We start from the raw sequence: 24907 nt of genomic DNA, 5'->3' as shown, positions 1-24907 counted from the left end.
CTAAGAACCTTATCCTTGGTGGTCATTTTATATAGGTTTAAGTCAACATACTGACATGAATGACCATAAAACGGTTTAGAGGACGTGAATGAAAAAAGTCGAGAAATGGAGATATAATTTTCCGGTACATGGTCCTTCCGGGTAATGGCTTTCCGGTAAATGGTTCATTCCGGTAAATGGTTTTCCGGGTAATGGTCTTCCGGTAAATTGCATTCCGGGTAATGGTATTCCGGGTAATGTCGGAGAACCAATTATTATTTATTGCGTTATTGCAAAGTTATTGCGAAAAATCTCAAAAACTTGCTATGCAGTTTGAAAGCGCGCACAATTTTTATTTAGGACATATTAGTCCAATTGAAAATTAAGTTACTCAGGACTTCGAAAATATTCTCAATCAAGAGAACATTTTCGAAAATTCCTGGGATACTAATTTGGAAGAAATGAGAACTATTATTAAAAAATCAAAAATATGAGAGCTCCTGGCGATGATGGAATGTTCTACATCACTGTTTCCCGAACTTTTTTGACTTTCGCCCCCTTGAGGCCAACATGTTTTTGAAATCGCACCTGATATGGTTTTGAAAAAAACTCTCCATATCTCGATATTAAAGGGACCATCGACTTACAGGACATAATATCAGTGTAATTACGAACCAAGAGACCATCGAGTTAGCCATGAGAACCAACTTTTACTATGGTTCTTGAACTCGATATCGAGATAAAGAATATCAAGTAATTAGTGTTCGACGACTTTGAAACGTCAAAACTTTAAAAAACCATTAGAAAATTCTGCAAGTTGTTTGTATGTAATTTAAAAAGGTGTTTGTTTGTTAAAAAAAATGCAGATTGCTCTCTGTAGCTTTCGAGGTTTCAATCAGATATTTCTTCAAATCTTTTTTTAGTTACATGATTTTGGTAATTGATAGATTAATGGCTCTTAATTTTGGCTCATCATTTTTTATTTTTTAAATAGTTTATAAAATAGTGTGTACCATAAGTAATAATAAATATGTTCAACAAAATATCAAAATCATTGCCTTTGTGGACCCGGATATCAAATATAATAAAATAAGCTGTCCGAATTAAGTTCTTTTACAAATAAAACACAAACTATTTATTTTACGTTTTCGAACCAGTTTAAAAAAAATATCTAATAATCACTTTAAAAAAATATAATTATTATCTAACGTGAATCTGTGGTCTTATCTAACGTAAATCTGAATACGTTATCTTTTGGGAACATAAAAGTTGCCATTTTATAATTCAAAGTAAACACTGAATACCGAATTCTCATGCAACATATTTCGTTTTTGCAATGTTTGTCGAAGTTTTGTTTATGTGATTATAGAATGAGCATGAAAAGAAGTACAAACAAATATGTGGAGGGAAAAAGTTAATTGTGTAATCAGTTAATCTTTTCATTATTAGAGTATAATCGTCTATTGACTTGAGTGTCTTATTTTTTGTTAAGTATCGTTACTCTCAGTTTCTCACACTTTCGCCCCCTTTCTAGTTTTTTCGCTGCCTGCCCATAGCTGCATATTTGAAACATTCTACAAAAGTAGACATTGAGTAAACGGAAAACCAGTAGTATGGGAAGAAACTTTTTTTTTTTTTTTTGAAAATTATCAAGAGCTCAAAAGTGCTTATTTGAAACTAAAATTTTGTACAGCCCATATTGCATATTGATTGAATAGTCATTACGGGGCTCATGTATAATCGTAATATGACTGTTATGCGGTTACAATTACCAATGTGACAAAACAACTTGGTATTTTTTTCGAATTTTCTAGAATAACCTCCCAGATTTCGGTAAGTTGATCGAAAGTGTTTATCATTTGATGACTGTTCATGGTGTTAATTAAAAAATTGTCAAAAATTTCGAATGTGACGAATATGCGGCTATTACAGCACTGCCGTTATTGCCAGCAAACGCAAGCTCCTGGCAGGCGTGGCGCTAAAGCGGTTGGAACCCGACCAGAACCACATAACAAGATCATATCACATTCCTATCAGCAGCAGTTAAAAATAACAGAAGTTGATAAAATGTTGTTATCGAGATGGCTTTGTTCTCAACTTGTTATATTGTTAGTAACACATTTATAACAACATTTGTTATATTTTTGACATCGCATTTGTAAGTTTGTTGCAAATAACATCCGACGTCATAAACAGTAACATAGTTTGCGATAATTTTGTTATTTTGTAACATCCTTGCAACACATTCTGTAATAATTTTGATATAATTGTAACAGGGTTTATTATATTTTAGTTTAATTTGGTGCAAATTTTGTTAGAATTTTTGTTATTTTAACTACTAACGGTACATGTTAAATAACAACCGGTGATATAAAAAAATCATATCAGGGGAACACATTCTGTTATAATCTTGTTTCTTCCGTCTGGTCGGGAAAGTACTATATTATCATGTGCTGAAGAGTAGCAAGTGCATACCGATGGTTTCTAAAGAGGCCGTGTGGATCACAGCCGGGTTGACGCCTATCGGGCTCATCATCAAGGAAGATGTTCAATGTTTTAACCAAAGATACCAGAGGAGTCTGCAACGCGTGTAAAAAGACAACGTTCATAGGTTGATAGCACGAATGGGATACTCCACTAAATGTAGATGAAATTTGAAAAAAATAGCATGAAGTCATGTAAAATCTTTTGATCTGAGCATGTGGTTTTTTTGGATCTTAGAGGATAGAGTCCGCGGCTACAAAGCAAAGCCATCACAGATAAAAATATTTAAATTCCAATGTAGTGTAAACTGAGGCAAAGAGTAAAAATAAACCAAATTCATCTATTTTTACGGCATTTCGTTTAGTTTTCAACCAAAGATGCTTGAATGTTACATGATCGTGTAAATTTAAAGTGCATTTGATTTAAAAATTAAGCCATTTGTCGTTGACATTTCAGTTTATTTTGATGCTCCAAATATGTGCATGAATATAAACTTAAATTTACAACATATTTTTAGCTGTGATGCTAAAGGTGCATGGGTTCAATTCCCTAACTTCCCTGGGCATAGAGTATCATCGTACTTGCCACACGATATACTAATGCGAAAATAGCAACTTTGGCAAAAATAGCTCTCAGTTTATAACTTTGAAAGTGCTCATTGAACACTAAGCTGAGAAGCAGGTTCGGTTCCAGTGAGGACGTAATGCCAAGAAGAAGAATGTGTTGAAATTACACACATGGTGTGTTGGTCCAGAAGAGCCCGATTTTGTCTTATTTGGTTTTAGAGTGAGAAATTCTAACTTTGTTTTAGAATTAGAATATTCATGGTTTAAAAAATATGTTGCAAAATGTAAAGAACACTGGCACAAGCCACGTGCTATCAAAACTTACAATGTTATGTTGACTGTAAGAAAAAAAAAACTAGAACTCTTACTCACTCCAATACCCCCGCCTTTAGACGGGGAACACTTTTGTGTACACACTTAAATTCGGAAATCGACCTCAGTAAACGCATTCGCCGAGAATCCAACAGCTGATATCTCGGTGATTATTTGCCGAATCTCTGTAAAACTTTTACCGAGATCTCAGTAAACGTCTACCGGTAACGTTCGCCGAGCTCTCGATAAAAAATAAGGTTTGCCGAAATCTCGGTTAAATAAGTACAGGGATTCGAAATCTCGGCTGTGGGGTTCTCAGCAAAACGTTTTGCTGAGGTCAGCGAAATAATATAGGGGGAGATCCCCCAGTACCGGACACTTAAGCCACTAAATTCATAATTCGAAAAATATTGATTTGATGGGCTCGTGTTACCCATTTATGATAAATATTATCATTTTTATAGTGTACAAAAATAATTTTGAAAATATAAATATGAATTTTGACATTGAGTTTTGCTGATGTATTTTAGTACCAAATTGATCGATCTTGAAAGGTGGCACCCAATACCGGACACGATCTGGAAATGCCTCGAATTCTGTAAATTTGAACATCATTGAATGTGTACACTACAGGAATAGTTTATAATTACCAATTCAATGCAATTGCAACAATTACAAAAATAATTTGAGTTTTTCTTAGTTTGCAAGATGCCTATCAAAAACCTCTTTCATATATGATGAAAAATAGCACATTTTACGATGTTGTTATGAATGTTCATTCTTCTTAATTTTATTGCATGTTTGATACCATGGTCGACGGAACCCATGAAAAATGAAAGTATTTTGAGACACTGATGCAATAATTACAAAGATATCATATAACAAATCAAGCTGTCCGAAACTGAGGGACAGGAGGTGCTTAACCAAAATTGTAATTTGTCCATATTTACTTCAATTATGGTACAAAATACATTTATACTATTAAATTAGGATTGTAATCGATCATGCTCGCGGGATCGAAAGTATTTTTTCATATTCAAAATAATTACTAAATAGGCTCAAAATTAAGAAGATACGTCAATTTTTTAAAGATTTTCAAACTTTTCTACTTTTTTAAAAAGGGGTGCATATTTCAAGGATGTGTTATTCTACGCAAACATTAGTCTACATAATAGCTTTCTTTTCTACTAATACACCATCTTGATTGGACCATGATTTCTCAATGTTTCGACTTTGTCCGGTATTGGGTGCTGTCCGGCACTGGGGGATCTCCCCCTAAGTGTGTTTTTCGTAGCTTTGAAATCAAAATGATTTCATTTTTGGCTTATACCTTGTACCATAATAGGCATATGAGGAAAGTTTATTATAACTTTTGAATTTTTTTTGTTTATTTGAAAAATGTTGGAAAATTTTTATTTTTATTACCTACCAATTCTTGTGTTTCATTTGATATACAATACAGAAAATCGTATCTTTCATATTTTTCTACAATCAACCTTTCACAGAAGAAGAGCCATTAATTATTGCCAAAAATTAGTAACCAGAAGAGGCTTCAAAAAAATAAAAAATGCTATCCTTTTTCAAAAAAATTTTTTTTTAATTGGTCAAAAATAAAAATTGTAAAAACCAAAATTTATAAATTTACGAATATAAATGAATCATTGCCAAAAACGTGTTTAGAATGATTTTCGATAACAAAAAATGATATCTAGATCGAAAATAAAAATTTGGGTATTAGAGGGTTAACGGATTTCAATAATTTTGATTCAGTATACTTTTACGCATTTTTAAGGCAAGAAAAAGTTAGAAAAACTTTTTTTCCTTAAAAGTGCCCGTCTTGCGATGTGTGGACAGCTGATAATAAACATTACCTATTATTGAAATTTGAAAGGGTGCTGCCCACATCTGTTCGAGTTGGTGCGGAATACGTTCGTTATAACATTTCACTATAATCTCTTTCCATGTTATGTTACACTGAGAATAATCAGCATCTAGTTTCTATGTACCGTAATATTTGCAATCAAACTTTGCATTTGCATCCTAAGAGTTCAGCACTCTCTATTCTTGCTTATTCTTGCTATTAAGGACTGTTCATTTTATAAAGTGGACACTTTGTTTATGCAATTTCTTTTTTATTTATTGATAAAATCGTAATCGGTTTTCTGTGTATCGTTCAACTATTATTCTACAATGCTATGAAAGTATAAGATCTTAGAAAATGTTTTTAGTTAAAGAGCTCAATAGTTTTTCCAAAAACTCCTAAGAAAAGCTGATCGTCAATGTTTAACATTATTTTTTGCAAAACAAAAATCCTCATCTTAATGAACAAATTGTATGTTTGTATCCTTTACTATTCTACTGAAGGTATAGCTTTAAAAAAATCAATTATATTCCACCATTCTCTGGCATTAGGTAACTTTAGTGATTTATCCATTTATGGCCAAATTTGCTGATAAACCATCTTTTCACTCCCAGCAAAAGAGAAAAGTAAAAAGCGTGTTCAAAACTAGTTTAGATCACAAACGAAACTATGTTTGTGTAAACGAGTGCTAAATCGTGACTTTAAACCGCAGTCTTAAGTTTAAATTTTACTCTTTATGGTCGTTTTACTAAAAAGTCTCACACTTTTAAAATCTTGTACACATATTTATCGATCTACAGCAAATTGTAAGCGTTTTTCTTCGAATGTTTCAATTGGTTATCTCAGAATAACATATTATGAAACTAATATGTGGAAAATAAAATCGATTTTATCACAGCAGAGTTGCCAATTTTGATGATTGTTATTGTATTTTAAAAAGTCTTCTAAAAATAAAGCAATCATTTTTCTGTTGTGCTTTACATGTGACATGGGGACTAAATAAGTAACTCTCTGAAGGCGTAAATTGTTTTTCATATTAATACTATGTTAGTACTTCCGTCAGGACGTACTTTATACCAAAAAATTCTACTCATATCAGTTCACTTCAAATTTAAAATATTTTCCTCTAAAAATATCGAGGAAAAATGATTTTATTATATCTGTAAAATTGTTGCTCCAAAAATAACTTGATTTCTTCCATCAGGCTCCTGATTGATGGTGCTTTCGAAGAACAAGCCTTTTTTGAAAATAAAAAATATATATTGTCGAATTTTCCAGCCATTTTCTAACAATGATTGATTTTGATAACTTCCAAAAATCGACCGTTCTTAACGTTGTTCCATATTCGTGTGAAATTTAATTATTTTGGATTTTTTTTATTATCACGACATTATACAATACTAGTCGAACGATGTACAGAAAACCGATTGAAATTTCATGGATAAATTAAAAAGATACATCATACACAAGATGTCCACTTTATAAAATGAACAGTCCTTATATGTGCTACCGCACATATTTCCTATTTAGATATTATATTTTAACACATCAGTCGCCGCGTTGTTGTATTTTGTCCAACACTGCTGAAAAAAACCTCGCTTTTCATTCACAACAGCTGCGCGGTGGTTCTTACGCAGGGCTGGTAGCAGTCAGACAGTAAAATAATAGTGACTTTAGTGACCAAAATGATAGAAATAGTGACCAAAAAGTGACCAAATAGTGACCTAAAAGTGACTTCAAAACTACATGTAATAGTCATAAAAATGACTATAAATGAAAATACGGATATTAACCATACATGTTGGGTGAATTTAGAGTGTAGAGAAGTGCACTGCCCATGTTCGCATAGTCGACGTAAGCGCCAATATGATCAAAATGCATATTTTCGTTGCTATGCATTCTTTGCCTAATAATATACTCGTCGGACGTGCGAACAGCACTTGTTAGCACATACACCTCCTTATGCGAACATTCACACGTTTTGTCTAGTGTTTGTTCGGATAGTTCGGCGTATAAACCAGTCTGCTATGATCATGATTGAAACTTACTGTTGGTCGCATAAAATACCAAGCGAATAAGGGCAATGCAGTAGTTCGGGTTTCCATTCAAAATCAGTTTTTCAATTCCCGGATGCCCGAAAAATTAAAAAAAAAACTTGACGTTTTAGTTTTTTATATACGAAATAGTCAAAATCGGAAGACTTGAGATTATAAATTAAATTAATTTTGATCAACACTGCGATCTGAATATGATTTGAATTTCAAAAGAGTTTTGGACAAACTTATGTGAACTTATTTGTTGAAATATCTAAAAGCTCGTCCACCTTCTTGAAGTCATTGGAATTTAAGAGATTTTGTAATTATATAAACAAATTTTTGCTCTATGTAATTTATACTGATTTTCCTGAAAACTGCAAAGCTCAATAACAAGCCTTCTAAGAGTGCCTTCGAAATTATGCGTTAGCCATAGACCATGACTGATTCATGGACAAAATCTTAATCTGGTGAAACTTATGTTGGATCTTTTTAACAGAAACGGTATCTTCGAAAATATTTTATTTTTCTCCTTTGAAGCTGGCTAAATTTTTGACATAAATCTAAAATTGCATCTTACAAGCAATCTATCAAAAATTTGGCTAAGAATTACGTCAAAAACTTAACAAAAATCTGACTAAGACTATCTTAAGGACCTCGCTTTTTATTTACTTTAAATGATTTTTGCATGAATTTTGTTGGGAATGATTGGAAAAATACATTGTAAATACAAAATATGGTGAGAGGTCTCATAAGAGCTTTATCAAGGAATAACTAATAGGTAATCCAGGCTTCATCAAAAATCAGTATCGTCTCAGAAATCCGCCAATCGTACTTCTGAATTAATCGGTCCAAGATTTCAGTGGATGTCCCATGAAATTTGTTAAATATTAATTTGGCTCAGGTTTTCGTAAATGGCAATATCATCAACCATAACAACTTTCTACAACTTATTTTGGTGGTTTGTAGGTTTAGTGCTTGGAGATGTTCGTTCAAAATTATTTTCCCGGTGACCACCTCAAATTTCCTGTGCCAAGCTTTTAGCGGAAAGCTTCTTTGTCACTATTGATAAGTTGGACAGATTCTGAAGAAGATAGTCGATTATCAATTACTGAAACATAATATTTTTTTTTTTGTTGGTAGCGATAGGGGTAGTACTGGTACTCTTAATCTGCCCTAAGCTCCTTCCCAGCATTTGCTTTTATAAGCCTCTATTGCGTTCATCACACAGACGTTCCTAAGCAATGTTGCTCAAATGGTCACTGTGTACCCTAGCAGCAATCAGCCCTTACCGTAGTTTTGCAGTCTAGTAGTTTAGACTACTATCAAACTATGATAAGGCCTGAAATGCTACTAGAGTTGTTAAAGTGAAGAACGAAATAGTTTTATTAAAAGGTCCCCATTCCCCATTTCATTTCATCACTCACTATCGTCACTTTTATTTTCGACACTATCACGTTTATCACCGATTATCACTCATCAACTTTCGTAATACACTTCAGATATACTTCCCATTATATCACTTTTTACATCACACCATTTTCATATAAATTCATTGTTATTACCATTTCCCATCTGTTAGCGTTACTAAGTAATTAAAAGATATTCAATTTAAATGTTTCATTATTTTTGTTGCTGTATAGTCATTACTATTCAAACTACAATTTAGCACTATCAACAAAGTTACAGTAAAACAAAATCACTTCGATCCTTTCTTCTGCACTCGCTGTCATTATTAACACTTTTATCATGCATGTTTGAAGAACTAGGCAATAATGTATATATTCAGAGAAATGATTGCAAAATGTATTATGGCCTTTATTAAATTAGTAGAGTTCACATCATTATACATCATCATTATTATATTTTTAACAAAACTATCAGAATCACATCCAATTTCATTTTCAAATTTTCATCACCATAGATTTTATTACAAAATCACTTAGCACCCTCACAATCACTAAATTTAATAACAACGAGTGTTACGCGCAGTTCCACCAAACACCCATTCTTATGTTGCACCATAAAACGATTGATCACACGTTAGCTTCGAAACTTAACAACCATTACTGATTAGTACAAAGGATGCTACAGCTCGTGGTAAACGAACTGAACCATCAACAACCAGCACTGGTTTATAAGTAACTAATGAGCCCTGGCGGTCCCTCCGTTCGAAGAGGACCTGATAATATGCCGAAACATATTAACAGATCCTCTGCCTGAATGCAGCCGTTTCATGATAAATCATGAACCGTTAGAGGTGTGCCAAAGTATTGGGAAGGTGATATGTTTCACAGACGGGTATTATTATGGTGCACCTTCTACTTTGGCACCGTCAAACCCTGTGATCGTGGCCACTATTGATAAGTTGGACAGATTCTGAAGAAGATAGTCGATTATCAATTACTGAAACATAATATTAAACCTAATAAACAAACTCACGTTTTCGATGCCACGCTCAAAAAAACTTCGTATTTCCATTCTGTTGCCATTGCACGAGACAAAGTTTAGCCCGAGCCGCCATATTTGCTCCACTCTACATAGAATTATCGATATTAAAAAATGAATTTGAATAGTATTCTTTTACTATTTACCTCTAAACATACCCATCGTTTTCACCAGAACTTTAAAACTCGCGAGCTTCATTTGTTCAAACGCCATTTTGATTCGTTTTGATGCTCGGTTCATAAGAAAAACGTATGATATTTTTCAAACCAGGGTTGCTTTGGATTTCATAAGCACATCGTATGAAATGTTATAAGACCGCGTATGAATCTTGAATCTAATTCGTATGTTCTTCAAAAGCGAGTTATGAAAATCATACGCGTCGTATGAAATGTTTTTCAGCTAAGAAAATACTGTTTCATACAAAAGGTATTATGAATAACATAACTTCAGTTTCCTCAGTGTACGAAATATTCAGGAATCCCTATCTTTTGGACTCTTAAATTTCCAAATCACACTTATAATAATAAGTATCTATTTCTTGCTGTTTGTGTTTGAAAAGATAACCCAGCCTTAAATTTCAATACCGTTATATCACGAAAATAGTGACTTTAGTGACCAATTTTCTGAAAAAAGTGACTTTAGTGACTTGTTGTTGGAAATAGTGACTTTTTAGTGACCATGTCGAAAAAAGTGACCAAGTCACTAAAAAGTGACTTGCTACCAGCCCTGCTTACGGTGGCAAACCGCGAGGCGACTGAAGGGTTAAATTCAATCTTGTATGGAGAATATTTATGGTGAACACTGATAGATGTTATCTATACAAAAAAATTGGATTTCTACTAATTACTACGTGCGGCTTATTTTAGGTGTACCCAAACCGTTTCAAACTGCTGCGGTATCATTTATATAAAATCCCGAGTTGTCTGTCTGTCAGTAACGCTTTGAAATGTTTCATTGAGCGCTTCAACAGTAAATTCGAGTGTTAAAACATTACAATTGCAAATTGTGGAAACATTGTTCTTTCTTGCAATTTTATCGAACTTTCCAACATTGTCGTTTTTGGTTGTACCAACTTGGTCGCTAAAACATAAACAAACCAACTCAAGCAAATTGTAGTTCGATCAAACTTGAATCGGGATGAGGCTTAAAATGTAAGTCAGAACGTGTTTCGCCATTTTCAATATGCACCAAATATACGTTTTTTTTAATATTATTACAGTGATGTTCCATGACTCATGAGGGCATACAAAATCTAAGATTTTATGGTTATCGCAATCTGGGGCAAATTAATCACTACTTTACAATTTTTGTAATTAAAACCACCTTGAGTCTATGTTCCAAAGCATTTTTGTTCGATGACTCGATATTTCCTGAGTCGATAGTCCCTTAATTACAACTGTGATTTCGAAAGATGACAATAAATTATAGAACACTGCTATAGCTATTCAGCAGAATATTCGAAAATTTTCGGAAATACTCTAATTTATAGAATCTTCTGGAACTTTTGAAATGCTTCACAAAAAGAGAAACACTACAACAGTTTTAAGGATGCTTTTTAGCACAGAACATTACAACAGCAATAAGGCCACGTGATCGATGTAGTACGCTCAGAGTGTAAATTTAGACAATTTAGCGTTCATTAGTAGGGAGTCGATGCCGGTTATGGACCCTTTGCGTATTATGGACCCCCTACAGAAAAAACATAAAATTAACACTCAAAGCAACTTTATTCCTATGAAAATCCACCGGGGGAACTTCGATTACATTGTTAGTCAGCAGTTTCAGGCAAAATATTTGGTTTGAGACGCATAAATACAGATATTTGAACAGTTTTGTAAATGAAACCACACAAGAGGGTCCATAATACGCATTTCCAGGTGGGTCCATAATAGGCTCGTCGGCAGCGAGCCGGATTACATGGGAATCAAATGGAGGGTCCATAATACGCAACGTCAAATTTGTAAACAATCTGTGGCGTAACACAGCTATGCTCCTAAATCATACCACTCACACTCCAAATCATTCCACTCATTCTCACAATATGTGATACACTCATCTCTTTTAGAGGCTCATTAAAGAGCATATGATCGATCTAATGTAAATTATATTTTAGTAATAAATTGACCATAGTACCGACCACACGCATCCCTTTCAATCGGAAAGCTAAGGAATACCCCAAATTTTGGTGACCCCGACGTGATCGGTACCATAAAGCCGCGAGTTTCTTCTGCCCCGTAGCAGAAAGTTTGTTAAATCCGCCGCGTTTGCGAAAATTCAGAACCACTTTTGTGAACCAAAATCCACTAGTGTGAACTTTTTGCCGTCGTCGAACAATGTCTGAAGACGATAAACAAAGCCTTCCCGGTTCGTCGTCGGTCGCGACCAAAGTGAGTGAACCCACTATAATCGCGAAAATCGGTTATCCAGAATTCGACGCCGATGACATCGACACCTGGTTCATGTGCTTAGAAGCGGCCTTCAGCGTCAACCAAGTGAAAGTGGACAAACAAAAATTCAACGCCGTCATTGTTGCACTCGGGCCGCGCGCCAAGTTTGTGTATAGCACAATAGCGCAGTGTAATGACGCCAACAACAACGATCGCTATGAAACATTAAAAGCCGCGGTCATCGCTCACTTCCAACCATCGGAAGCACAAAGGTTAACCAGCTTGCTATCTGGAATCACACTCGGTGATCAAAAGCCCAGCATCCTTTTGTCTGAAATGCGTCGACTTGGCGGGAAAGGATGTACTGATAGCGTGCTGATGAATTTGTGGTTACGTGCTTTGCCTACAACAGTGCGTTCTATCATCGCCGCCATGCCAACCGCCACCCTGGACGAACAAGCGAAGGTTGCCGACAAAATCATGGAAGCCCCGAGGAATGAAATTTCGGCAGTCCAGTCACCTACCACCCCGCAACGTGCCGACCTGGAGCAGCGCATCGAAGCATTATCGCAACGCTTGGAACAAGTCCTTTCTGGAAACATCCATCATCGTCAGCGAAACCGAAATCGCTCACACAGCCGATCCTCTGGACGCCATAGATCCTCGACGCCATCGCAGCCGAAGAATCGACGATGGATTTGTTGGTTCCACTATCGTCATGGCGCCCAGGCCAAGAAATGTGAGAAACAAAAAGGCGATAACCCAAATGTTGCCTGCATTTTTTATGACGGAAAAATCCCTGTGTATGTTCGCCAAGAAAAAAATTAAAGTGCGTGCGATCCCCTGATTGCACGGAAAAGCCCAAACCCCTGTTTGAATCATCTATCCCTGAAGAACCCAGCTTTGATCTGAACCACCCCTCGCACATACGTCGCATCCACGTTCACGACCAAAAATCGACCCAGTCCTTCCTCGTCGACACCGGTGCGGACATTTCCGTGATTCCTCCCTCGCCTAGAGAAAAGTTCCACCCTGTTAAATCGAGACAGCTCTTTGCTGCAAATGGAAGCCCGATCCCAACCTATGGAACTAAACGCCTCACCATTAACATTGGCCTTCGTCGCCCCTTCGAGTGGATTTTCACGATCGCCGATGTGAAGTCGCCAATAATAGGTGCAGACTTTCGCAGACTTTCTCAAACACTACGATTTGCTTGTGGATCTGCGAAACGGCAAACTAGTGGATAACACCACGCGCTTGTGTATCAACACCATCAAAGCAGATTCCGAATCAATCCCCATCTCCACTTTCAACGTGAACAATCCCTTTGCCGCAATATTGAAGGAATTCCAGGATATAACTGTGTTGAACATGCGTCATCAACCAACCCAAACGAAAACTCTCCACCACATCATCACTACAGGCCCGCCAGTTTTTTGCCGTCCCCGAAGACTTCCGATGGACAAATTGAACGAAGCCAAAGCCGAATTCAAATTCCTGATGGAGCAAGGGATTTGCCAGCCCTCCAAAAGCTGCTGGGCCAGCCCATTGCACATGGTGCGAAAAAGCAACGGGAAGTGGAGACCCTGCGGAGATTATCGGGCACTGAATGCTATCACTGTTCCCGATCGTTACCCTATTCCGCACATCCAGGACTTTTCTACGGTTCTACACGGTAAGAAGATTTTTTCGTGTATCGACCTGCAACGCGCGTACCATCAGATCCCTGTCGCGCCGGAGGACATCCCCAAAACAGCGATAACAACCCCGTTTGGCCTTTTTGAATTTAAGTTCATGACTTTCGGCCTGCGGAATGCCGGCACGAAATATTTTATAATTTAATTTTATAATTATATTTTAGTAATAAATTGACCATAGTACCGACCACACGCATCCCTTTCAATCGGAAAGCTAAGGAATACCCCAAAAATCCTATTATGGACCCCGGGAGGGTCCATAATAGGCATTCGGACAACAGTTTTTCAAATGCACATTTCGCTGGAAAAATCGAATGATTTTGTATGTTTCACAGACGTACTATAAAGTAAAGACATTGAATTTGTTGTTAGACTCCACAAAACGTATATGCGTCTGAGATATCATTGCGAAAAAGCGTATAGAATGAATTTCAGCTACTAAGGGGTCCATTACTAGCATTGAAACCCTATTAAGCGAGTCGATGTCGGGTCATATTTTTAAAATTGTAACCATTATTCTCTACATTTGACATTGCATCTCCACTAGAACAGAGTCTGCTTCTCAGCTTAGTATTAATATACCACTTACATAGTTATCAACGTTCATGTTGTCATTGATTATACATAGCTTTTCGCTTTAAAATTTCGTTGGAACGTGGCTAGCCACGTCGGGTAATCTAGTAGCTAAATGATAATGTAAAAACATATCAAAAAGTTTTTCCACTTACCTATTTCGAACAATACCGAGGATGAGGGCAGTAGCAGTGTGCAAGACATTCAGCAAATTATTCCACACCCATTCAATGAAAAGCAATATCCATAATCAAGTTCCAAACACTTTTTCACTTGCACGCACTATCGTTGTTTGATACGTTCACTTGGTTTATTTTCCGCTGGTATGTATGTATGTAGCTCCTAATCTCAATTCACATTTGCACAACGATTATCGGTAAGTAATATACTCTGTCAAATAGTCTCGCACAATTCAGCCACGATAATCTGCGGAAACGATGTTTCTGATTAAAACGAATTAAGGTATACGACACTGTGGTCGAAGCCGGGACACCGTGAACACGATTTCAGTATCGCATTTTAAATCGGATTATTATTACACCACAACATATTTCGTAGCTAATGTCATACTTTTATCATGATAAATTTTAGTCAATGTCCAAAAATGTACAGTATGCGTATAAAAATAAACGGAAACATCTATTTTACATATACACTACCCACCATAAGTATGGAATCGCATCACCTAGTATTGCAACACCACAGTTGAACATTGCAGCACCCCGAAAAGTTTAGCATCACTTTGGAATTATAATATTTATGATTCAGTATCTCGGAATCCTTACTTCCTGCAAAATTGCGGTCTTCAGCAAAGTCGTTCAGCAGCTTTATGGCGTTGGCTATGTGTTATTATAAGTAAAGCCAAATAAATCTAAGGAAAAAAGCTTTATGGCGTTCATTAGGTGAAATTTTTAATGCGCAATTTTGCTGCTACGTGGCGCTAGTGTTTCCAGTAGACTCTAGCTCTTGATCCTGACCACCCGGCAAGTTCGTATCTTCGGCAAAGTTATTCAGAAGCTTGAAAGCAATTTGAGAGAGCACCGTTTAGTTAGCAATTTTGCCGCTACGAGGCGCTAGTGTGCATGTAATGGGGTCATATTTCAATTGATTCTAGCTCATGATCCTGACCACCTAGGAAGTTCGTGTCTTCGGCAAAGTTGTTCACAAGCTTGAAAGCAATTCGAGAGAGCACTGTTTAGTTAGCAATTTTGCCGATACGTGGAGCTAGTGCGGATGTTATTTGGTTATACAGTAGTTTCTCGATTTTATCACTACTCGTTTTAATATCGCTTCATTATATCATTCTCGATTTTAGCACGGGTTTCTGTTCGATTTTATCACGCCACAATAATTGTATGAAGTTCATACATTTTCCATTGAAAATTACCCCTAAGCAATTATCACATATAAATTTGACCCATCTTTTACGTGCTTCTTATTTCATCCGCTCCATTTCTGCAACATAAATCTCAAATTTTGATGAAAATTATAAAACAGAAGCATACATGTGGGGCGAATTGGTTATCCCCCTACCCCGAAATAAAGAAAAACTTTTTACTGTGTTTTTGCTACTTCCGTTATGATCAGTTCTTAGTTTGACGAGATCGCTCGCGCCGTGCGTCACTTTCTATCGCTATGTAAAAGTTATTAAATAAATCGATTTGAAGAGATTTCTGGCGTTATTTCACTTACTCCGACCAAGACTTTCTACATGGGGGCTCAACCGGGATGGAGTTTTCGTGAAATCTGCGCGAATAAATAGTAAAATCGGTCGTTGAACGTTGTGAAAAAGTTGATCCGAAAAAGCAAGATGGCTGATCCGGTGGTGAACTTGTGTTCCACATTTACGAGAGTCGGACTAGAGCGCGAGTGTAAAAAGTTGGGCCTTACGACGAGAGGCAGCAAAGCAGAGATGGCGAAGAGAATTGTTGCTCATAACACCAATACACCTGTAAACGATGATCGTCAGAACACCAACGATGAGGTGCACGACGGCAGCCTTGGTGACGGTGAGAACGATCCTAGAGACGACGCTTCCAGCAACGACGACGCTGCTGACGACGGTGCATCCGACGACGCGGGTAATCACCACATCGACGACGAAAACGACGAAGTGAACAGTAGCAGCGACGCCGGAAGAGTTTTCCACACAGCTTTGCACTCAACACCGAAAAGCAAGAAGATTTCAAGCAAAGCTTCCCGGCCGTATTCTTTCCGCGATGTCGAGGACAGTATTGAATCTTTCGGTGCTGAAGACGGCCAAGACGTAAAAGTGTGGATCCGCCAGTTTGAGGAAATATCAGCTGCTGCATATTGGACCGACGAGCAAAGGTTAATTATGCTCCGGAAAAGGTTGTCCGGAAACGCGAGACGATTTGTGTTCACCCAGCGCGACGTGGGCACATTTGCGAAGTTGAAAAGAGCCCTAATTGCCGAGTTTGCACCTCTCGTGAGAGCGTGCGACGTGCATCGGCAGCTAGCAGCGCGTAAGAAGAAGCCGACCGAGCCGACCAGAGATTACATCTATGAGATGCAGCGGATTGCTCTTGCTATCGAGCTCGACGAAGCGAGCATCTGTGAATACATCGTCGACGGCGTGACAGATGACGAGTACCATCGCTCAATGTTGTACGAGGCACACACCATCAAACAGCTGAAGGAAAAGTTGCTCACATACGAAAAAGCACAGGCGAAATCGGTCAAGAAATACCGATCCGACGATCGATTCAGCGCCGGCCAGAAACGAGAGCGCCGTGAGAAAGGAGAGGAGAAAAACACGAAGGCGAAATCCGAAGCAAAACGGCACTGCTTCAACTGTGGCGATCCAACGCATGTTGCCAGCGATTGTCCGCAGAAAGGCGACGGACCAAAATGTTTTTCGTGTAACGGTTTCGGGCATCTATCGAAAGAGTGTGCCAAGAAAGGCGAAGAGCAGAGCACGAAAAAGAAGAGTGCGAAAGTAAACACGATCGAAAAAGTGAATAAATCTCAACCGGCCGTCAGTGTGAAAATAAACGGCTACGAAGTGCCGGCCATTGTTGATACGGGAAGTGAAATCACATTGATGCGGAAGGATTTGTGGTTGGATATTGAGAAGAGTGGCTGGGACGATCCGATATGAAAGTGCGCGGATACGGTGGGAAGGTGGAAATCGTTTGCGGAGAGGTAGTGTTGGATGCGAAAATCGAAGATGAAGATTTTTAAATTCGTTTTTACGTTGTGCCTCAAAATGCAATCGACATGCAAGTGCTGATCGGTATGGACTTTCTCGATGGTGTAAATTACTCGATCACCCCGGATGGTGTGCGTGTCCGAAAATATCCGCCCAAAGCCACGGAAGAAGAAGATGTGAAGTGGATCCGACGGATCGAAGAGTACGATGAGAATGAACTAACGGTACCCTATGGGCCCATTCACAAATTTCATAACGCCGGAGGGGGTAGGTGGGTGTCCTAACGATGTTACGGACCATACAAAAACTGAATGATATTCATACAAAAAGCGTTACAAAGGGATGGGTGGGTGTCCAAAATGGCCAATTTCAGCGTTATGAAATAAATGAATGAACCCTATCAGTATCGATCGGACGTGATGAAGATTATCGAACAGTACAAACCGGATACCACTGTGACCGCGAAAAATCCTCTGTCGATCAAGCTGGCAGATAACGATGTAGTGCGTGAATGCCCCCGACGTCTTGCTCCGTTGGAAAAGGAGATTGTGCGAAAGCAAATACGCGAGTGGCTCGATAACGGTATCATTCAACCGTCTGAAAGCGAATATGCCAGTGCAGTGGTAGTAGTTCCGAAGAAGGACGGTTCGCGTCGCGTTTGTGTTGACTTTCGCGAAGTGAACAAAAAGGTGATCCGTGACAATTTCCCGATGCCGAATGTTGAAGAGCAAATTGATCAGTTGGCAAACGCTCGAGTTTACACAACGCTGGATTTGAAAAACTCCTACTTTCACGTGCCAGTGGAAGAGAGTAGCAGGAAGTACACTGCCTTCGTCACTAGTGAAGGGCAGTACGAATTTCTGCGTGCACCGTTCGGTTTGTGCACAAGCGGCAGTGCGTTTGGACGGTTCATCAGTGAAGTGTTTAAAGACTTGATAAACGATGGCACGATAGTAGTGTTCGTGGACGATGTGATTATTCCCTCCAAGACGGAGGAAGAAGGACTCGAACTGTTGAAGAAAGTGATGAGTGTTGCGGAAAAAGGCGGACTGGTGTTCAACTGGAAAAAGTGTGTGTTTCTCCAACGTCGAGTTGAATACATCGGCTATACTGTGTACGATGGGCAAGTAGAGCCCGCTCCAGGAAAAATCGAGAAGGTGAAGCATTTTCCCCAACCGATTAACGTGAAGCAGCTGCAACGTTTCTACGGGTTGGCAAGCTATTTTAGAAAGTTCGTCCCGTGTTTTGCCGACATTGCGCGTCCGCTGTCCAACCTAATGAAGAAAGAGAGTGTTTTTGTTTTCGACGAGAAAGCTGTAGCGTCTTTCGACAGGATAAAGAATATCCTTGCTAGTTATCCAGTTCTACGAATCTTCCAACCGGATGCGGAGACGGAGGTCCACACAGACGCTAGCAAGATGGCCCTAGCAGGTATTTTGATGCAACGTTGCAACGATGACGGTAAGTTTCACCCATGCTACTACTACAGTCGTTTGACGATCCCGGCTGAACAAAATTATCACTCGTACGATTTGGAAGCTTTAGCAGTGATCGAATCTGTTAAAAAGTTCCGTTGCTATTTGTTGGGTCGTAAATTTAAAATCGTGACCGATTGCATGGCGTTCAAGGATTCCATGCTGAAGAAGAGGGTGAATGCTAGAGTTGCAAGATGGGCAGGAATCTTGGCAGAATTTGATTACAATGTCGAACACCGATCTGGAGACAAGATGCCCCACGTTGATGCGCTGTCGAGGGCAAACGTTATGCCTATATCTGCTGCTGTGAGTGCGAAGATGCGTGCTGCTCAAGACGACGACGACGAGATGGTGAAAGCGATCAAAATAGCTCTGGAACAGGAAGGAACCGTTGAGGGCTACTCTGTGTCGAATGGGGTACTCTACAAGGAGAAGAATGGAAACCGACGTGTGTTCGTACCAGAAGCTATGGAGATGGAGGTGATTCGATCGGCGCACGAGAAGGGGCACTTTGGTGTGAAGAAGACGACAGAGAGGATTGATGCCGATTACTACATTCCAAGCATCGAGGAGAAGATCAGACGGTGCATCGCGGCGTGCGTTCCCTGCATCGTTGGCGAAAAGAAGAGAGGAAAGCCCGAAGGTGAGCTGCAACCGATTCCCAAAGGTGACGTACCGATGGATACGTTCCACATTGATCATCTAGGTCCAATGCCGTCCACCAGAAAATCGTATAATTACATCCTGACCGTGATCGATGCTTTTTCAAAGTTTGTTTGGTTGTTCGCCACAAAGTCGACGTCTGCTGATGAGGTGATCAAGAAACTCCGTATCATTACCGACGTTTTTGGAAACCCAAGGCGTATTATTTGTGACCGCGGAGCTGCGTTCACATCGACACAGTTCAACAAGTTTTGCGATGAAGAGGGCATTGAATTGCACACGATCGTTACGGGTGTCCCTCGAGGAAACGGTCAAGTTGAGAGGGTGCACCGAATCATAATACCGATGTTGACCAAGCTGTCTGTGGCGAAACCTGATGAATGGTTCAAACACGTCGTTCCTGTGCAGAAATGTCTCAACAACAGCTGGCAACGAGCAATACAGACGACTCCATTCCAGTTACTGCTCGGAGTGAAAATGCGAACGAAGGAGGATGAAGTCCTCTATGAGTTGCTCAACAAGGAGATCCAGGATCAGTTTGAAGAGGAGCGATACGAATTGCGACAGATGGCTAACATCCAGCAAATCCAGCAAGAGCATCTCGCAAGAAAATCGGAAGTATTACAATTTCCGTCGTAAGCCGGCAGGAGGATATAGGAAGGGCGACATCGTTGCAATCCCGAGGACCCAGTTCGGAGTCGGCCAAAAGGTGAAGCACCGGTACTTTGGCCCACACGAAATAGTTGGCGTTTTGCCAAACGACCGGTATGAAGTTCGGAAGCTCGACGATGAAGCGGAAGGCCCGAAGAGAACAACAACCGCTGGAGATTGTGTGAAGCCGTGGGCACTTCCGGGCCGGAAGTGAAGTCAGGAAAGGCCGTGTGGGGCGAATGGGTTATCCCCCTACCCCGAAATAAAGAAAAACTTTTTACTGTGTTTTTGCTACTTCCGTTATGATCAGTTCTTAGTTTGACGAGATCGCTCGCGCCGTGCGTCACTTTCTATCGCTATGTAAAAGTTATTAAATAAATCGATTTGAAGAGATTTCGGGCGTTATTTTACTTACTCCGACCAAGACTTTCTACATACATAGAAAGAAAAATTCATGTAAATTTCAGCGTAAAATCATGCACATAAAGGGAATGCCAGATTTGTCGAAAATTTACACAACACATCGTGTAAAATGACATCAACATCATGTAAATTTATGCGAATTGTCGCGTAATCGGTTAGAGTTCATGATAGATTACACGATACATAGCGAAAACTTACATGATGTTATTGTAATTTTACACCATGTGACGTGTAAATTTGTGACAAATCTGGCATTCCTTTCATGTGCATAATTTTACACTAAACTTTACATGGATTTTTCTTTCTGTGTATATTTTCAATTTATCACGCTTCGGTTTATCACACCATTTTTTTTTGGATCCGTGATATAATCGAGAAAATACTGTATTATAGCAAGTTCTAGCCCATGATCCCGACCTGAGAGAGACTCGCGGAGGAAAAATATCAACGCCATATGCAGCCCAGATTGCGCTGTCACGAAACGTCAAATGCAGCCCGTCGTTTTTATGGCTGAAAAAGTGAAAAGTATTGTATTCAAAAAATAACTATTATTAAAACCCTCAGTCAGCGGAGCAGTTTTTCCATAGATGCTGATAAATCTAAACACAAGACTAGTTATTTATAATGTCTGCTTCGTTTGTTGGCATGAAATTTCACTCAAAATGCCGTTTATGCTTTGGTGTGATGCAAACGCAATAGTTTTTTGCTGAGCTAGTTATGTGAGAGTTTGAACGGCTTGCGCAAGATCGATGTTCACACTGAGTCGAATAAGAAAAAAAAACTCAGCAATCGCAGAAAAAGAAGACCGTCTCCGCGAGTCTCGTCTCAGATCCCGACCACCTAGAAAGTTCGTGTCTTCGGCAAAGTTGTTCAGAAGCTGGAACGCAACTTCGGCAGCACTGTTTAGTTAGTAATTTTGCAGTTAGCATCACAGGGTGTTATAAAATATCATTTTGAGAGAAATTACAAAAATATTCGAATAGAAATACGTGGTCTAATTCTGGTTTAGAGGTGAATAAATACTTTCAAGTTGTGAAAAAAGTTGAAAAAGATGAAAATAAAAAAAAATATTATCAGTATAAATAACGTGATTTTTCGAGCATTCCAAAAGAGATAATAATAATAGTTTATTAAATACTATCAACAAAATGAAATTGATTTCTTATAAAAGTGATCATAATGTATTGGAAATACAGAAATTTGTTCCTTCGATTTAGTGAATTTTTGCGTCGGTATATTCTATAAGTCGATGGTCCCTTGAATATCGAGTTATGGAGAGTCGACTGTATTTTTGAACTACGAATGTTGAGAAGAAGGTATGTTTCTACAAACTTCTACAATAAGGAAACAAATCGAAACTAGGCGAAATATAATATAATACATTATGAAATGATTCTCTCTCTTCTTCTTGGCATTACTTCCTCGCTGGGACAAAACCTGCTTCTCAGCTTAGTGTTCTTATGAGCACTTCCACAGTTATTAACTGAGAACTTTCTTTGCCAAAGTTGCCATTTTTGCATTCGTACATCGTATGGCAGGTACGATGGTACTCTATGCCCAGGGAAGTCAGGGAAATTTCCATTGCGAAAAGATCCTGGACCGACCGAGAATTGAACCCAGGCACCTTCAGCATGGCTTTGCTTTGTAGCCGCGAACGCTAACCACTCGGCTAAGGAAGGTCCCGGAAGGCAGCAGATATATCAGCTCATAATGGATGTAGTTACATGATAGTTGTTGAATTTTGAAGAAAATGTCTATACTTTTGAGAAAAAGCATATACAGCAACAATAGGACAATGAAAATAGCTTTTTGCCTATTATTGCGGTATCTGTTAATCGCAGTCAAAAATTCGAAATTTCAATAGTCATGTTAAATGGAATTGCTAGAAACATTTTTTTTTTACTAAGATACTATTTCTCGAAAACTTTAATCCAAACAATCAGTAAAGTAAATAAACTTTCTTTATCGATCCTATGTGTTTCGCAAACGAAACTCTACACGTTCCGGTCTGAAACAACTCGATTTTTCACTTTTAGAACTTTTAATATCCGGATTTAGAAAAAAGGGCGTAAGTAAGATTTTCGCAACCTATCCGCTATTTTCACCGCTTCGTTGTATGGAGAGACAAAGTAACTTAACCACGAATCAAAACAAAACAGATTCTTCCTAATTATTTTTTTTTTTCTCAAAACTGTATGAAAGCGTCGATTTGAAAAAGTAATCGAGATTTTGTAAAATTATTTTGAGTAATTCATGCTTTTAACAAAAGATTTCTTTTTATCTTCACTCTGTAGTTTCTCCGATTTCAAATAAACACAAAAGGAGACGAAACCGGCAAAAAATCATTCGATTCTGTTGATTTGTTTTCGAATCGTGACATAAAATAATCGATTAGTTTCTTTATAGATAATCCCAAAGTCACAAACTGACAGCACCACGCAGTGTCATTGACATGAAGAGAGCATAAATTCAATGCTCGAACATCGTGTGACATTGGATGTATACTGAATATAATAAAATATATATTTTTAGTACACCGCAGTTTTATGTTAGAAAAATGTATGTTTGACTTCATTTTTTTTTACCTCGCTATACTCCAGATAAAGGAGTATTATGAAAATATTTAGGTTTCGGACACTGAAATACGGTTTAAATTTCAACACAGTGCATATGTCCTCCATAATAGGACGGATACCCTATTTTAAAATCAATAGGTTTTAGAATGATGAAGAAAACAATAAATTTAGGGATGGTACACAAATTATGTCACGCTAAAATTCGACTTTTTCGAAAAACTTCACCCCCCCACACGTCACGTTTTTTTTTGTATGAGACCTTCTAAAATGTTGTAAGGCTTGTTACGCTTGGCATGATACCCCCTCCCCCCTGGAGCGTGACGTAAGTTGTGCATGACCCCTTATATAATAATTAAAAAATTAAACGAACCTTTGCAAAACGCATATACCTATTATCGAAATGAAATACAGATCAATGTTTTACCTAATGGTTATAATCAATATTAAATTTGTAATTTGTAATTTGTTTATTTATTCTTACGGTAACTTGTTAGTTTACACTTTTTATCAAGTCAAGGAAATTTTAAGGAAACTACATATTGAAGTCGAAACTAACAAAATTACTTAATGATGCAAAACAAAATGACTAAAGGAAACAAAAAATATAACATAATTGCAAAAAAGGAACAAAGAAAGTTTGAAGTTAAATTAAATTTTTCATCGCGCTTTTAAAAGACGATAGTGTTGGTTTTTGTTTTGTTTCGACCGGCAATCCGTTCCATCACATCACATCACATAATCACAAGGAATCAAAATGTTTCGTATTTTTTCTACGCACACTGTACATGGAGTTGATTGAATGACTGACAGTGGTTGATGGTAAAGATGATGGACTGTGTCATGTCCGACAAGGACATTGCCCACAACTATGAAATGGCCTCAAATAGTAATCCGTTTTCCCGTGCACTCGAACATAATATCGCAAACCATACCCGTCACTCCAGTGTTCAAACACTTTTTTGTCGGTAAATCCGTTTTCCGTCACGAATCCTTTTTCTTCTTGTTTCAGAGAACATCACACTCTCGATTCAAATGCTGATCGATTTTGTCAAGCCAATCCCCATTAACAGGAAGAAGTTTACACGCGCACCATTTTCAGCTCGAAGGTTTTCCTCGTCGCGTAGTTTTACGCACTAAATTTCACTATTTCCCGAACCGATAACGATTCCACAGTATCGAGCACACGACACAAATAGTCTCCAGCAACTAATTTTTCACAAATTGTCCTTTTATCTCGAAATAATCAAACTATTTCAGCATTATTAAACATTTTTCCATCCGTTTTGACAGAGACTGACCGAAAGAAAACGCACACATAAACAGATTGAAGGAGCGAGACGAACGAACACAAAAGCAGGATCAGAAGGCACCAAAACAAACATGGCCGATCCGTCAAAACACGCCAAGATGTTTAAAGATGCGAGGATTTTTAATTTTCTGGTCACCATGAAGATGGATTCTTCAGGAGCTCCCGGAGAAAAATGAAATATCCACCTAAATGTTCAGCTTTTGAGTTTACCACAGATAACAGATGTTTATGCTAGAACAAAAATCTTCTGAAAACTTGTGTAAATATTCATATTAAAACACGTTGAAAACACTAGCGC

The 24907-nt window shown here is 38.2% G+C and overlaps 1 protein-coding gene across 6 annotated transcripts in view; it reads right to left on the bottom strand.

Moving 5' to 3' along the window:
* LOC5569121 (mucin-17) overlaps window positions 1-24621 on the bottom strand; it is an 89651-nt gene extending 65030 nt beyond the window's left edge. For 3 of the 6 annotated variants that reach the window (XM_001652674.2, XM_021844466.1, XM_021844467.1), the window contains exons 1-2: window positions 24233-24621; window positions 14496-14766 (exon numbers count right to left, since the gene is read on the bottom strand). The gene's annotated coding sequence lies outside the window, so the exon portion shown is untranslated. Of the gene's footprint in view, window positions 1-14495; window positions 14784-24108; window positions 24194-24232 lie in introns of those variants that run through there. The other 3 variants (XM_021844461.1, XM_021844462.1, XM_021844464.1) reach the window with 3 other exon arrangements.
* Window positions 24622-24907: the final 286 nt, after the last annotated feature.

Source organism: Aedes aegypti, chromosome 2 (assembly GCF_002204515.2).
Source record: "Aedes aegypti strain LVP_AGWG chromosome 2, AaegL5.0 Primary Assembly, whole genome shotgun sequence".
NCBI lineage: Eukaryota > Metazoa > Arthropoda > Insecta > Diptera > Culicidae > Aedes > Aedes aegypti.
The sequence above is the reverse complement of the archived record's forward strand: the minus strand, read 5'-3'. Positions and strand labels throughout refer to the sequence as shown.